Source organism: Muntiacus reevesi, chromosome 2 (genome assembly GCF_963930625.1).
Source record: "Muntiacus reevesi chromosome 2, mMunRee1.1, whole genome shotgun sequence".
Lineage (NCBI taxonomy): Eukaryota > Metazoa > Chordata > Mammalia > Artiodactyla > Cervidae > Muntiacus > Muntiacus reevesi.
This window is the reverse complement of record NC_089250.1, coordinates 6,345,236-6,358,793: the sequence shown is the minus strand read 5'-3', so window position 1 is coordinate 6,358,793 and position 13,558 is coordinate 6,345,236. Positions and strand designations below refer to the sequence as shown.

Sequence of the window (13,558 nt, the reverse complement as noted above, 5' to 3'; positions counted from 1 at the left end):
TGCTCTAGGAGTGCAAATTTGCCTCAGTCTAGTTCTTGCTCTTTAAAAATCATCTTAAATTTTTTTTGTGTATGTGTATCCTCTTTAAGGAAAGGCTGAGAAATACTACAAATACCAATACTGAATAGTAAATGTCATGAAGTGAAATTCCTTTTGCACATTTTGTGGGAAGAACGAAGGCAGACCTGCTCAAAGGACTGGCAGTCTCTGTATGTTGAGATCAAAGGGCAGGTGACCTAGATTCCAGCATAATGTGTTTGCAGTCCTGCCTCCAAATTCCAAAGGAAGTCACAATGAAATGTGTGGGGTTGTGATGACTCCATTTTCTTAACTTAAAAGGCTTAGAGTATGACATGCTTCTCATTTTAGATGTTCCAATATCACTTTCTATTTTGACCTTTTACAGAAATGTCCTATACCCTGGCTACAAAGAATGGGTCTGTGAATCCCTGCAGTAATGACAATGACCTCCATCTTGATAGGACTGTGGGTCATCTGGGTGCATGCATTCATTAGAACTCATCGTCAAGAGCTATGTACTTCCCCCTACAAATATCATATGACAATTTTTAAAAGAAAAAAAGATAATACACAGTTACTGGAAAAAGTCAAGTAATACAGAATTGGGTGGAAAAAAAAAACTCTAACAATAAAAAAAGAAAAACTATACGAGCAATTGTCACACAGTGCGGTCCATGGCCAGCAGCATCCATCAGTATCACCTGAAAGTTTATTTATTTATATAATTGGAGTATAATTGCTTTACAATGTTAGTCTCTGCTGTGAAAGTGAAGTTTCTCAGTCATGTCCGACTCTTTGCGACCCCATAGACTCTACAGTTCCTGGAATTCTCCAGGCCAGAATACTGGCGTGGGTAGATTTTCCCTTCTCCAGGGGATCTTCCCAACCCAGGGATTGAACCCAGGTTTCCCACATTGCAGGCGGATTCTTTTACCAGCTGAGCCCCCAGGGAAGCCCAAGTTTCTGCTGTACCATGAAGTTAACCAGCTATATGCACACGTGCATCTCCTCCCTCCCACCCCCTTAGCCCCCCGCCCCAGGTCATCACAGAGCGCTGAGCTGAGCTCCCGGAGCTGTGCAGTGGCTTCCCACTCGCTCTCTGTTCTACACGTGCTAATGTATGTCGTTGGTCCTCATTTCCCTGTTTGTCCCGCGCTGGTGTCCACATGTCTGTTCTCTGCATCCATGTCTCTGTTGCTGCTCTGCACATGGGTTCATCTGTACCAGTTTTCTAGATTCCATATGCTTGTGTTAATACACAATGTTTTTTCTCTTTTGGACTTACTTCACTTTGTATGACACACTCCCAGTTCATCCACATCTCTGTAACAGACCCAATTTGGTTCCTTTTTATGGCTGAGTAATATTCCACTGTATATACACATGCCACTTCTTTATCCAACTCTTAGAGGAAAACATAGGAAAAACACTCCTACACATAAATCACAGCAAAACCAGAGAGCTTCTTTAGACGTAAAGACCCTCAGGCCTCTCCAGGGACCTGCCAAACCTTGATCCACAGGTTAGCAAGGCGCCCCAGGAGGTTTATCTGCACATTAAATTTAGAGAAGCCCCACCTTAAGAACAAAGGGAGTCAGTGATCTGTATGCTGATGTCCATCGTATCAGCTGCACTGTTTCCCTGTGTCTTTGGTTAAACTTTGGCCACTTCCTCACCTTCCCTAATTTTGCAGGATTTCTGCTTCCCTCCCTCACCTGAGCCTCGTGGCCTGTGACTGGGGTGGGAAGCTGTCATTCAGACCTAATCTTGTTCACAGCTCTGCAGCCAGCTGGCAAAGGAGCCTGGTGAAACCACTTAACTTCCTGCACTTCTGTTTACCCTTCTTTACAAAAGGCATAATGGCACTGGACTAGCCAGAGCTTAAATTAATTAGTGTTTATAGAGCACTTCAAGCTTTGGGGATAAAAGCCTCTTTGAAAGTATGTGTAATTATCATTATGGCTAATGAAGCTCGATGCTAACCACTCCCCTTCGCTGAGGGTGGGGGAGTGGCCCTGAACATAGTACAGAGAAGGTGGCAATTTAACTCAAATGTCATTTTCCTCCTTTGGTCATTCTATTAGTATTTTCAGGCTTTTTTTCCCCCTTCTCTTTGAAACTATACATTGGATGTAGATGAACTAAGTCAACTGGGTTTATGGTAAAATAAGCAAAACATATCCTAAATACAATGCTCTTCTCCAGCCTCAGACACTGTGTTTCCACTGTTTCCTTGATTGGGATCCACAGAGAGAGAGAGAGAGAGAGAGAGAGAGAGAGAGAGGAGCTTTTACTAGAAAGTGACAGTTCATAGTGACATTCTTATGATACTGAGGTTTATTGTTTAGTCTGGGGGTTGACCAACTTCTGGGAATATATTTAGTGCTCATTGAAGTAGAGAAGACACCCCTACCAGATCGTCACTCTGGGAAAATTACAGTTTAATGAAACAGATGCATTATCTCCAACTGAGACACTCAACAACCAACATCATTCACAGGGAGCCCCATTTCCTTAACCACAGATTATGGTGCAAATGACTATTTTAATGGCCTCTTTTTAATCTCTATGGTTTCTATCTCAGCTTCTTATATTGATTTTGGAAATCAGGAAGGATGCAAATGCAAAAATGTCAGTGCAGGAGCCAGCAGGGCTTTTGTGAATTTTTTTTTAATGGCTTATTATTTGAGCTTTGGGACATCAGCTCATATTTTATGAGGAGGGGAAAATGGCTACTTTATTTGGAATCATTTTGAAGAGAGAAGCTGGAGTCTGGAAGGATCTTCTAAGGATAAATTCACACGTTTGTGAAGCTGGGTTTTATCACTGCCAGTGACTGTTGCTGTTCAGTCGCTCAGTCGTGTATGACTCTTTGGGACCCCATGGACCGCAGCACACCAGGCTTCCCTGTCCTTCACTATCTGCCGGAGTTTGCTCAAACTCATGCCCATTGAGTCAGTGACGCCATCCAACCGTCTCATCCTCTGTCAGCCCCTTCTCCTCCTGCCCCCAGTCCCTCCCAGCATCAGGGTCTTTTCCAGTGAGTCAACCCTTCGCATCAGGTGGCCAAAGTATTGGAGTTTCAGCTTCAGTTTCAGTCCTTCCAATGAACACCCACGACTGATCTCCTTCAGGATGGACTGGTTGGATCTCCTTGCAGTCCAAGGGACTCTCAAGAGTCTTCTCCAACACCACAGTTCAAAAGCATCAATTTTTTGGTGTTCAGCTTTCTTTATAGTCCAACTCTCATATCCATGCATGACCACTGGAAAAACCATAGCCTTGACTAGACGGACTTTTGTTGGCAAAGTAATGTCTCTGCTTTTCAATATGCTGTGTAGGTTGGTCGTAACTTTCCTTCCAAGGAGTAATCGTCTTTTAATTTCGTGGCTGCAATCACCATCTGCAGTGTATGAGTTCTCAATTCAGGCCTTGGGACTGGGCTCTCCACAGAGTGGAATCAACACCATTGTTAACAGAGTTAATCTACAGCAGAGCCATCCTGGCTCAGAAGAGAAAGTCTTGAAAACTGGAGTGCAAGTGATGTCTTGACTTGTAAATCCCTGCTTGGTCCCCATCTTGGCAGCTTCTTGAGCACAGGCTCTCCCCTCTTCGCTTCCTCGGTATTCCCCAGAAAGGCTTAGGAGACTTCCTCAGGGATGGTGGGCTACTGAAAATCAGAACTAGGGTTGAGGAGGCAAACACAGACACATCAGTCTTGAACACAAACATTAATTCATTTACAGGGTCTTCGCCAGTTTAAGAGGCATTCCTCAGAACCTCCTCTGTCTGGCAGCATGTGAAGGATTCCTCGCCTCAAGAGGGCTGGTGAATGAGCTGTGGAGATAAACGCATTCCTGGGTGTTTCTTTCATGAGAGGAGCTTTCACAGAGCAGGAGCCAGGTCTGTTTCACTCACTGTTTGGGTCTTAGTGAAGAGTGGAAGCACAGGACATATTTTTTGAATACATGGAGCAAGGGAGCAAGGAAAGGAAAAAGAAAGAAGGAAGGAAGGAAGGGCAGGAGGGGGGAAATGAATTAAACTATCCATGCTGTTGCTATTCACATAGAAGCCAGTTAACACAGGCAGTTTTCAGGAAGGAGGAAGACACTGAACAAGCCTCCAATGGCAGGACGGAGAAACGGGTGGGAAAAGGAAAAACATTTTAGTAGAGGGAAATGACAAGACCAAGAATGAAAAAGAATATGTAGGTTTGTGAATGAGGCGGAGTTAATGGCAAAAAAACAAAACAAAAGCAAAAACCCCACAAAAAAGCAAAACAAACAAAACAAAAACCAGAGAGAGTGGGGCTGATTTCCAGACATTTAGGTCTAAGGTTTCCTGGGGGGCTCAGTGGTAAAGAATCCACCTACCAATGCAGCAAACACAGGAGACACGGGTTCTATTCCTGGGCGGGGAAGATCCCCTGGAGGAGGAACTGACAACCCAGTCCAGTATTCTTGCCTGAAAAATCCCAAGGACAGAGGAACCTGGCTACAGTTCATGGGGTCGCAAAGAGTTGGATATGACTGAGCGTTTAAGCACGAGGTATGAGGTAGGAAGAGAGAGTAGCCCTTCATCAGGTCACGTCAACATATTAATGAGAATCTAATTAAAACCGAAGCATTTAAAAATTCAGATATTTTCACTAGACATTCTAATCCAACTCTGAGAATATAAAGAAGTACTATGTTGTAAGAAAAAAAGAACCCAGGAAATAAATATGTGATACAGTAGTCTATGGGAACTTGATAGAATTAGTATCCTACTGTGTGTGAAAATTGCATAAATTATTGCATTAATTATGTTGAATGATTCATGGTGCTTTTCAAGTCTACTATATCCTTCTACTTTTCTATATATTCATTCTATTAATTTTTGAAAGTTTGATATTGAAACTCCAACCAAAAATCTTAATTTATCTACTTAAAAAATAGTTGTGATATGTAGTGGAATGATATGTAACTTTGTTCTGTATTTTCCAAGTCTCCTGCAAATGTGTTATCATACTTTCATAATTTGAAAAATAAAAAAAATCCAGACATTCCCAAATAATTGAATATTTGTGATATATTTAGAATAATATCAAAATATTAATTAGACTGAAATTTTCCAGGCTTTGCTATTTATATATTCACACAGGATGATATTTTCAATTAATTTTTGGAAATAATTTATGTGTTAGGAAAGGTATAATTAGGATGTACATGAAAATCAAATTCTTTTTTTTTAAATTTTCATGGCAACTGAAGTATTTTGGTGTAGGCATATCCAAAATCAGGAAAGAGAGACAGAAAGAGGTTAAAAATGTGTTTAAAACCTGCCTGTAAATCATTGGCCAGGATAAAATTTGAACCCTAGGCTCTCTGGATGTGAGCTGAACACTGCATACCTTTTCTGTTCTTTGAATATAGAAATCTCTATTCTAGGATAATAAGGAGAAAACAGTTCTATTTATCACATAACTTATAGAGCACAGTGGTTGCCTAACTCCAGACTCGTGGCTTTCCGTACAGGACAGAGCCAATTCTGTGAGCGAAAGATAAGTAGACTTTGACTTGGTCTGGACAAAGTCTTTGAGTCTTTAGGAAGGCAATCTAAAAATAATAGTAGTGAGTCTAGTGTGAACTTTCCCATTCATCCTAACAGGGTTGTCAACTGTGAAGTTTAATTATATCACTGGTAGCCATTTGATGGCAGTTATAGGACTCAGAGGCCAGCAATTAGTGGTGACTTCTAGCCCAACCAAGTACCTCCAGCTTCTTGATTGTTGTAATGATTGTTGGCTAAGCAGAAGGTCAGTTAAAGTCTTTTTGATCCCAGTCAGTGGCCTTAGTTACTGAGTCATTAGCTTCCTAATAACTGGCAAATCCTCTGCTCAACTAGGTCTGTCTTGGGTGTGTTGGTCATTCTTACCAGATAAGCCAAATGTATTGCGCTTCTGATTGTGATTTCATAAAGAAAACCATGAAATAGAATTAAGAAATGGCCAGTGAGTGTGCCTGCCCTTTCTCTGCCTCTCAGGAGATCCTGTCCAGCACATCAACCTGGTGTAAAATGAATGAAGTTGAGTTGTGATTGACAGGGAACCTCTTAGGACGACAGAGTGCCTGGGCCACTCATTCCTTAGTTTCTTCATCTATTCATGTCATCAAGTATGTTTTCAGCTCTACTGTGTGCTAGACACTGGTGTAGGGTAAGCTTGGCTGACCAGGTCCTTGGAGGTTACAGTATGAAAGTGAAACTGTTAGCTGCTCACTCATGTCCGACTCTTTGCAACCCCGTGGATTGTAGCCCACCAACCTCCTCTGTCCATAGAATTCTCCAGGCAAGAATACTGGAGTAGGTAGCCAGTTCTGTCCCCAGGGGATCGTCCCGACCCAGGAACCGAACCTGGGTCTCCTGCATTGCAAGCGGGTTCTTTACCATCTGAGCCACCAGGGAAGTCCATAGCTTATAGAACACAAGTTAACAAATCAGAGTTTACTTGTATAATTGTCCTATACAAGTAGTTTATGTCTTTAATTGAAGTATAGCTGATGCACAATGCTTCAGGTGTGCAGAAAAGTGATTCAGTTACATTTATATATATATGTAGCTTTATATAGTACATATGTATGTAATTTTTAAGATTCTTTACCATTGTAGGTTATTGCAAGATATTGAATATAGTTCCCTGTGTTATAAGTAGGTCCTTGGTTATCTATTTTTAATATACTAGTGTGTATCAGCTAATCCCAAGATCCTAATTTATTCCTCTGCCCCCTTTCCCCTTTGGTAACCATGACTTTGTCTTCTATGTCTGTGAGTCTATTTCTATTTTGTAGGCATGTTTATTTGTATTATCTTCTTAGATTCCACATATAAATAAATGATATCATCTGCTATGTCTTTGACTTACTTTACTTAGTATGATGATATCTAGGTCTATCTATAGTACTGCAAATGGCATCATGTACAAGTAACTAGTTTAGGATTGGGCTCCCCTGGTAGCTCAACTGGTAAAGAGTCCGTCTGCAATGCAGGAGCCCCGGGTTCAATTTCTGGGTTGGGAAGATCCCCTGGAGAAGGGATAGGGTACCCAGTCCAGTATTCTTCGGCTTCCCTAGTGGCTCAACTGGTAAAGAATCTGCCCACAGTGCAGGAGATTTGGGAAGATCCCTGGAGGAGAGAATGGCAACCAACTCCAGTATTCATGCCTGGAGAATCCCATGGACAGAGGAGCCTGTCGGACTACAGTCCATTGGGCTGCAGAGAGTCAGACACAATGAGCAATTAAGCTCAGCACAGCACAGTTGAGAACTGGCTTGTGTAAGAGTGATGAGGGGCTTCTGGGTCATGCAGTGGTAAAGAATCTGCCTGCCAATGCATGAGATGCCAGAGATGCGGGTTCAGTCCATGGGTTGGGAAGATCCCTGAAGTAGAAAATGGCACCCCATTCCAATATTCTTGCCTGGAAAATTCCATCGACAGAGGAGCCTGGTGGGCTACTAGAGGTCCTAGGGGTCTCAAAGAGTCAGACATGGCTGAGCGACTGAGCACACACACAAGGGTGGTAATGTGCTGTGATGATGATAAAGCAGAGTACTGAGGTGGGTGTGGGCCCAACTTTAGGCCAATACTGAACAACAGAAATATCATGTGGGCCAAAATATGAGCCGCATGTGACATTAAAATTTTCTAGCAGTCATACTAAGAAAAGTAAAATGAAACAGGCAAAATTAATTTTAATAATATACATTTAACCCAATATATCCAAAATATCATTTTGACATATAATCAATATAAAAATTATTAATGAGATGTTTCCTAGATTTCTTTATACTGAGTCTTTAATGCACAATGTATGTTTTATGTATATGGTTTTTGTATGGCCAAAGCCTTTCACTGTGTGGATCACAATAAACTGTGGAAAATCCTGAAAGAGATGGGAATACCAGACCACCTGACCTGCCTCTTGAGAAACCTGTATGCAGGTCAGGAAGCAACAGTTAGCACTGGACAAGGAACAACAGACTGGTTCCAAATAGGAAAAGGAGTATGTCAAGGCTGTATATTGTCACCCTGCTTCTTTAACTTACATGCAGAGTACATCATGAGAAACGCTGGGCTAGAGGAAGCACAAGCTGGAATCAAGATTTCCGGGAGAAATATCAATAACCTCAGATATGCAGATGACACCACCCTTATGGCAGAAAGTGAAGAAGAACTAAAGAGCCTCTTGATGAAAGTGAAAGAGGAGAGTGAAAAAGTTGGCTTAAAGCTCAACATTCATTGCGCAGGGGCCATGCTAATCTTCTCTGTATCGTTCCAATTTTAGTATATGTGCTGCCGCAAATTCGTGAAGTGTTCCATATTTTTTGAAGACTGGTCTGCGGCTCCCACCGCTCAGGTCACTGAATAGGTAGGAACCACCACTGAGTGGTCGTAAGCTGTTCTTCAACAGACTTCCACCAAATGGAAAATAAACCGTTTCTAAAAAAAAAAAAAAAAAAAGTTCAACATTCAGAAAACTATGATCATGGCATCTTGTCCCATCACTTCATGGCAAATAGATGGGGAAACAGTGGAAACAGTGGCTGACTTTATTTTTCTGGGCTCCAAAATTGGTGCAGATGGTGATTGCATCCATGAAGTTAAAAGACTCTTACTCCTTGAAAGGAAAGTTACGACCAACCTACACAGCATATTGAAAAGCAAAGACATTACTTTGTCAACAAAGATCCATCTAGCCAAGGCTATGGTTTTTCCAGTGGTCATGTATGGATGTGAGAGTTGGACTATAAGGAAAGCTGAGCACTGAAGAATTGATGCTTTTGAACTGTGGTGTTGGAGAAGACTCGAGAGTCCCTTGGACTGCAAGGAGATCCAACCAGTCCATCCTGAAGGAGATCAGTCCTGGGTGTTCATTGAAAGGACTGAAGCTGAAGCTGAAGCTCCAATACTTTGGCCACCTGATGCAAAGAGCTGACTTATTTGAAAAGACCCTGATGCTGGGAAAGATTGAGGGCAGGAGGAGAAGGGGATGACAGAGGATGAGATGGTTGGATGGCATCACTGACACAATGGACATGGGTTTGGGTGGACTCCAGGAGCTGGTGATGGACAGGGAGGCATGGCGTGCTGCCGTCATGGGGTCTCAAAGAGTCGGGCATGACTGAGCGACTGAACTGAACTGATGGCACCTATGAAGTACTCAACATCCACATACGACTAGTGGCTTCTATACCTGACTATATAGGTGAAGAGGGACTTTCTACCACCCAAATAATGAGAAAGAGCCAGTCATGCAGAGATAAAGGGATCATCAAGTGCAAAGGCTCTGAGGCAGAGTTAAGTTTTGAAACAAATTTGAACTCAATTGGAAAATAAGGAAACAAATATAGCTAGACATTCCATTTATAATACTTGTATGCAACTCTGCTAAATGGTTTAAAACCAAATTGATTTTTCAGAATGCTTGCATAACACAACAGGCCATTATTTCTTATGAGCCTAACTGAAATGATCTTTCCAATTCAGTTTAATCACTTGATTACAATAAAAATGAACTCAGTGCAAAACAAAACTTCTTTTAAAAAAGCAGTGGGTAAGTGGATGCATCTTGAACAAATTTTTTTTCTTTTGCCTTCAAACATGCAAATTCATCACAGTCTAGTGTGTATTTTACTGATAAATATACTAATTGTAAATTCTGGGTTCTAATAGCATTATCTATCTTCAGGACAGGACTTTGTAAAAAATACATCTGGGGACCATTGCTTGTGTTTCATCTTTCTCTGGAGTCAGGCTATGTTTGACCCCTCAGTGAGTTTAGCAACATAATGAATTAATCAGCAACAAAGGTACTCTATACATAGAAAAGGAAAAGTCACACAGAAATTACTTGAAAAGAATCATTACAAATGTTTTAAAATACAATGTCTGGAATATGCTTTTTGTGTCAAATAAGCATTCTCAGGTTTGTGTGATATGATTTTGGTGTATGTCTTCATGTGGATTCCTCTAGAAGGCGACTCTGAAAAAAGGTTGTAAATGCAAGGAGGTTATTGGGGGTGACCCCAGGGAGCAGGGGTTCAGGGGAGGAATGGGACAGAGTGGGAAGAAAGCCGCTACCAGGGGCATCAGCAAGCCAGTTACCAGAGCAACGACTGGAAACACCACTCTGGGATTTGTACAGAACAAGCCCCAGAATTATCCCACCACAGGAGCAAGGAATTTATTCCCCAACTACATCAGACACAGGCTGGGCTGCTCCTGAGCTGCAGGAAAGGATGTTAATTCCCAGCAGTTGGGACCTGACACCCACATACGTGAAGAGGGCTCTGGTGCCCAGAGAAAAACCTCAGTCATAGATGTGGCCTGCTTTTGCATTCCGGCCCCATGTAATGAAAAGGACATCTTTTTTGGATGTTAGTTATAGAAGGTCTTGTAGGGCTTCATAGAACCGTTCAATTTCAGCTTCTTCAGCATTACTGTTCAGGGCATAGACTTGGATTACTGTGATAGTGAATGGTTTGCCTTGGAAATGAATGGAGATCATTCTGTCATTTTTGAGATTGCATCCAAGTACTGCATTTCAGACTCTTTTGTTGACTATGATGGCTACTCCATTTCTTCTAAGGGATTCTTGCCTGCAGTAGTAGATATAAAGGTCATCTGTGTTAAATTTGCTCATTCCAGTCCATTTTAATTCACTGACTCCTAAAATGTCAAAGTTTACTCTTTCCATCTTCTGTTTGACCACTTCCAATTTGCCTTGATTCATGGACCTAACATTCCAGGTTCCTATGCAATATTGTTCCTTATAGCATCCAGCTGTACTTTCATCACCAGTCACGTCCACAACTGGGCATTGTTTTTACTTTGGTTCTGTCTCTCCATTCTTTCTGGAGTTATTTCTCCCCTCTTCTCCAGTAGCATATGGGGCACCTACCAACCCGGGGAATTCATCTTTCAGTGTCACATCTTTTTGCCTTTGGGTACTATTCATGGGGTTCTCAGGCAAGAATACTGAAGTGGTTTGCTGTTTCCTTCTCCAGTGAGCCACATTTTGTCAGAACTCTCAACCATGACCCATCTTGGTGGCTCTAGGGCATGGCTCATAGTTTCACTGAGTTAGATGAGGCTGTGGTCCATGTGATCAGTTTTATTAGTTTTCTGTGATTGTGATTTTCATTCTGTCTGCCCTCTGGAAGATAAGGATAAGAGGCTTATGGGAGCTTCCTGATGGGAGAGACTGACTGTGGGAAAAACTGTGTCTTGTTCTGAGGGGTGGGCCATGCTCAGTAAATCTTTAATCCAATTTTCTATCGATGGGCAGGGCTGTGTTCCCTCCCTGTTGTTTGATCTGAGACCAAACTATGGTGGAGATAATGAAGATAATGGCGACCTCCTTCTAACAGTCCTGTGCACCCACTGCCACACGCAGTGCCCCGACCCTGCAGCAGGCCACTGCTGACCCATGCCTCCACTGGAGACTCCCGAACACTCATAGGCAAGTCTGGGTCAGTCTCTTGTGGAGTCACTGCTCCTTTCTCTGGGTCCTGGTGCACGCAACATTTTGTTTGTGCCCTCCAAGAGTCTGTTTCCCCAGGCCTGTGGAAGTTCTGTAATCAAATCCCACTGGCCTCCAAAGTCAAATTCCCTGGGGCCTCTCAGTCCCTTTGCCAGATCCCCAGGTTGGGAAATCTGTTGTGGGTCCTAGAACTTTCTTAACAGTGTGAGAATTTCTTTGGTATAGTTGTTCTGCAGTTTATGGGTCATCTGCTTGGGGTTAATGGCAATCACCTCCAAGAGGACTTATGGCACACTAAGGTCTGCTACACCCAGATACCCTGGCCCTGCGGCAGGCCACTGCTGACCCATGCCTCTGCATGAGACACTCAGACACTCAAAGGCAGGTCTGGTTTAGTCTCTATGGGGTCTCCTGGCATGCACAAAGCTTTGTTTGAGCCCTCCAAGTATCTCTAGTGGGCATGAGGTTTGACTCTAAATGTGATTTTGCCCCTCCTACCATCTTGCTGAGACTTCTCTTTTGCTCTTGCAAAAGTAGGAAATCAAGAGATACCTAGAATAACAGGCAAATTTGGCCTTGGAGTACAAAATGAAACAGGGCAAGGGCTAAAAACAGAGTTTTTCCAAGAGAACCCACTGGTCATAGCAAACACCCTCTTCCAACAACACAAGAGGAGACTCTACATCTTGTAAAGTACATCACCAAATGATCAATACTGAAATGGACATTACCAGATGGTCAATACTGAAATCAGATTGATTATATTCTTTATAGCCAGAGATGGAGAAGCTCTATACAGTCAGCAAAAACAAGACCAGGAGCTGACTGTGGCTCAGATCATGAACTCCTTAATGTTAAATTCAGATTTACATTGAAGAAAGTAGGGAAAACCACCAGACTATTCAGGTATGACCTAAATCAAATCCCTTACAATTATATAGTGGAAGTGACAAATAAATTCAAGGAGTTAGATGCTGGACAGAGTGCCTGAGGAACTATGGACCAAGGTTCGTGACATTGTACAGGAGGCAGGGATCAAGACCATCCCCAAGAAAAAGAAATGCAAAAAGGCAAAATAGTTGTCTGAGGAGGACTTACAAATAGCTGAGAAAAGAAGAGAAGTGAAATCAAAGGAGAAAAGGAAAGATATACCCATTTGAATGCAGAGTTCCAAAGAATAGCAAGGAGAGATAAGAAAGCCTTCCTCAGTGATCAGTACAAAGAAATAGAAGAAAATAATAGAATGGGAAAGACTAGAGATCTCTTCAAGAGATTTAGAGATACCAAGGAAACATTTCATGCAAAAATGGGTACAATAAAGGACAGAAATGGCATGGACCTAGCAGAAGCAGAAGATATTAAGAAGAGGTGGCAAGAATACACAGAAGAACTGTACAAAAAAGATCTTCATGACCCAGATAACCAGGATGGTGTGATCACTCACCTAGAACCAGACATCCTGAAATGTGAAGTCAAGTGGGCCTTAGGAAGCATCACTATGAACAAAGCTAGTGGAGGTGATGGAATTCCAGTTGAGCTATTTCAAATCCTAAAAGATGATGCTGTGAAAGTGCTGCACTCAATATACCAGCAAATTTGGAAAACTCAGCAGTGGCCATAGGACAGTAAAAGGTCAGGTTTCGTTCCAATCCCAATGAAAGGCAATGCCAAAGAATACTCAAACTACCACACAGTTGTACTCATCTCACATGCTAGCAAAGAAATGCTCAAAATTCTCCAAGCCAGGCTTTAACAGTACATGAACCATGAACTTCCAGGTGTTCAAGCTGGATTTAGAAAAGAGATCAAATTGCCAACATCTTGATGGATCATTGAAAAAGCAAGAGAGTTCCAGAAAAACATCTACTTCTGCTTTGTTGATTATGCCAAAGCCCTTGACTGTGTGGATCACAACAAACTGTGGGAAATTCTGAGAGATGGGAATACCAGACCACCTGCCATGCCTCCTGAGAAATCTGTATGCAGGTCAAGAAGCAACAGTTGAGGCTGTATATTGTC

General features: G+C 42.2%; 1 pseudogene; it reads right to left on the bottom strand.

Moving 5' to 3' along the window:
• Nucleotides 1-8,267: 8,267 nt before the first annotated feature.
• LOC136162152 (U6 spliceosomal RNA) lies at nt 8,268-8,362 on the bottom strand (annotated as a pseudogene).
• Between the last annotated feature and the right edge of the window lie 5,196 nt (nt 8,363-13,558).